This window comes from Hirundo rustica, chromosome 19 (genome assembly GCF_015227805.2).
Source record: "Hirundo rustica isolate bHirRus1 chromosome 19, bHirRus1.pri.v3, whole genome shotgun sequence".
Classification (NCBI taxonomy): domain Eukaryota; kingdom Metazoa; phylum Chordata; class Aves; order Passeriformes; family Hirundinidae; genus Hirundo; species Hirundo rustica.
In genome coordinates, this window is record NC_053468.1 from 1,106,979 (window position 1) to 1,110,436 (window position 3,458).

At 54.4% G+C, this 3,458-nt stretch overlaps 1 long non-coding RNA gene across 1 annotated transcript; it reads left to right on the forward strand.

The window, feature by feature from the left end:
• Positions 1–236: 236 nt before the first annotated feature.
• Positions 237–3,311, forward strand: LOC131378681 (uncharacterized). Its single transcript, XR_009208432.1, has 2 exons — positions 237–271; positions 1,062–3,311. It is a non-coding gene; the product is annotated as an uncharacterized LOC131378681 (long non-coding RNA).
• The last annotated feature ends 147 nt before the right edge of the window (positions 3,312–3,458 follow it).

Below are 3,458 nucleotides of genomic sequence, written 5' to 3' on the forward strand. Positions count from 1 at the left end.
TCCCCGGTAGAGGCCGAGCCCCGCCGCTCCCCGCCAGCCCCGGCGGGGCCCACGCGGCTCCGGGCCCGACCCGCGCAGGCCGAGCGGCACCGCCCGCCCCAGCCCGGCCCCGGCCCCGGCCCCAGCCCGGCCCGGCTCGGCCCGGCCCGGCCCGGCGCACAAAGAGCCCCGGCCCGCCCCCCCTTACCGGCGGTCGGCGCCGCGCTGCGGGGGCGGCGGCGGGCGGCTCCAGTCACGCCGGGAACCATGGAAAGGAGCCGGGACGGGAGACGTACGTGGCGGGCGGGCGGGGGCGGCCGTGCCCGGCAGCGGGGGGCGGCGCGGCGGGGCCGGGGCCGGGGCCGGGGCCGGGCCGGGCCGGGGGGGCGCGGGGAGCGGGGCCGTGCCGAGAGACTGCGGGGGTGAGGGGCGTGCGGGGCCCTCGGGACCGCTGTGTCCCCCCCAGGACCGCCGTGTCCCCCCAGAACCGCTGTGTCCCCCCGGGGCCGGAGACCCCCGTGGGGAGCGCGGAGCTCGATTCGGCCCGGCCAGGGGCATCGCGGGGCGGCACCGCACAGGCCCCGCGGCTCCCCGAGAGAGAGCCCTGACGGGGGCCTGGGCATCTCGGGGTCCCCCCCTTGTCCCCTGGCTTCCCCAGCGCCTCCAGCCATGGGGTCGACACTTCCGGCCCTGAGTGGCCTGGGGTCCAGTGTGTGGAGGGAGCAGCATCCCGAGGATGGATGGATGGATGGATGGATGGATGGATGGATGGATGGATGGATGGATGGATGGATGGATGGATGGATGAATCCCAGCTCTCCAGGCTGGCTCTCAGCCTCTTCCACACCTTTGGAGTGTCCTGGAGCTTGGACCTCCAGTCTCGTGGTAAGGAAGGGGAGACAGCACTGCTGCCCCACAGCTGAACACCCCAGACAGGTTATAACCAAGTTATCACTCGGAGCAGACATAAAACAGCCGTCCCGGTATCACACGCTCTGGCTGACAGCTCAGGACGGGAAGCGATCTCCTTTTACAAATTACAGGAGCCAGTTTACACAGGGCAAACACTTCCCGTTCCACAGAGACCAGAGCGAGACCGCGAACGGCAGTAGCTCAGAGCCTCCAGTTCCCTCGCGGCTCTCCAAACCTTCCAGACATGCTGCAGGAAGAACTCCACTCCTCTGGGCACCACGGCCTCCCACAGCACCCTGCCACAGCCAGAGACTGCTCGGGTGCACGGCTGTGGGTGCTGGAGCTCGAGCACGTGTGGGATGGTCCAGAGCTCTCACAGGACAGCTCTTGGTGCTGAGATTTGTCCCACTCCATTGTTTCATCTGCGTCCGGGAGCTGAGCCGTCCTGGGTAAAGATGTGGAAGGCTGTGACAGGGAACACAGAGTAAGAGTGGAAATACTGGAGGCAAATCTTCGCTTTTCAGCGCCTACCCAACATGTGCCTCATCATTTTCTTCTCCAAGTTAGCGCAGATCAGACTCTTCCGAGGCACAGTGCCTTACAGTGAGCTTTGGTGCCTGCAATCTCCTCCTAATCCAGGCTTGTTTCAGGGAAAACAGGCAATTTTATATCCCTTTGATATGGGTCTGGCTGCTAATGATGCTAGGAAGTAAAAAGAAATGGGCATAGAAATACACAACTAGGAAGAATTAAAAGAGTGAATTTAATTCAGCCAATTCCAACAAAATTGGTAATTCCCTGAAAAACAAACCTTGCACAAAAAACAGAAAAGAGAAATGGTTTCATCTTGACAGCTGGTGAGAACAACTGGGTGAAAAGGTGAATGGAATACATTTGACTTCTCTGGAAAACAAAAGGTTTCACACATCCTGAAAATGCCCTATTTTTTACTAAATGGGTCGGTTTGGGAGGGAGTGATTGTAAATGCTCTGCAAGGAAAGCACGGGTCTGTGCTCTGACACAACCAGTGACTGCAGATGCCAAATGTCTGGTTCTCAGAAAGCTTCCCTAAAGGAAAAGCTGGGACTTCTAAAAATCACAGAAACACGGAACGGTTTGGGCTGGAAGGGAAACTCAAAGCCCACCAAGAGCAGGGACACATTCCACTAGACTGGCCCAGAAACCTGAAGAACAACAACAACAACAAATCCGTTGTGTTTTAAGCATCATAAGCCTGGCTTGCCCAGTGGTCCTGACTGGGGCTTCAGGGCGATGCAGAGTCCGACGAGAGGACGCGAGGCTGCGGCTGTCGCCAGGCGTGTGGAGGGAGCTGGCTGGGCAGCCTGGCTCAGCTCCTCCAGCACTGGAACACTCTTTCCAGAGCAATACCAAAAAAGGTTTGTTTCTAGGTCAGGACCTCAGCACTCAATTTTAACCAGGGGCTGACAGTCCAATCTGAACACAGCTGTAAAACGGATTCGCGGGAGAAGCTTTGGCATTCCTTTTGTAATTAGAAAACAGCCACTGAGCCGTGTGCCTTTAAAGGTGAAAGCTATTTTTGACATAAAAATTAGCACGTAGTTCCTCTGTCATCCCTCGGCTGCTGCGCTGGGAGCTGTGAGTGAACAATCCAAAGATAAGCAAGAAGTATAAACATGCTGAATTACACAAATAGGTAGAAGGGGGATCGGGTTTAATTTGTTTTATTCTCTGACAGTTAGGAGACGAAGACATTTATTTTTACACTTTTTCTCCTAAAAAGCACTGGTTAAAAGGTCCACTTAAGCACTGAAACCCCAATGGCATTTAAAAACTTGAAGTGCTTTTAATAGCTGCCTTTTGAAAATGCTGTTAAATCTATTTTTGAGATGGATAAACTAAGCTACCAATGAAGCAGGGCAGGAGTTTTTGGAAGGGCCCAGCAGTGAGAAACTGTCGTTCATTTCTCAACAACTCAGCTCCTGTACAGGGACCCTGAGATAAAAACTACCACAGTGCTCGATGCTTTAAAAACCTGAGCGTCCTTTAAACTCCAATTTTCTCTCTTTGGTGGGAATATAACCCCGGCAGCCTTGAAAATGAACCCCAGGCAGTTTTCAGGATAGGGCTTAGAGTGGCTGTTTCTAAAATAAAAGTGAGGGAAGAGCGAGCAGAACTTGGAGGCTTATCAGCACCCGGAATGCCCCGGCTAATCCTCGGCAGCCCCGGCCCCTTTATGTAACCTGGGATTGCTGCAGCTCAACAGCTTACTGGGGTCTGGGTGGTTTTCTTTAAACCTCTTGTGGACAAATGCAAACACATTAAATACTTCTTTCTTTTGCCTCTCTAAGGAAAAAAAAAAATGCTGTAAGAGGGAAAAAAAAAATTGTTTTTTTTGTATCAAGGGCTAATAGAATTAAACTCGTATGCTGAGACTAAAACGTGTTTCTCTCTGTTCCGTCATGACAGAACAGAATCTTCCCAATTTACAAGACTCAGGCGTAACTCTTGAAAAAAAGGCCGAATCCCAAATTTCTCTCCACCCCAAGCACCCTCTGGAAGAGTCAGGGTGTTCCAAACAAAGAGAA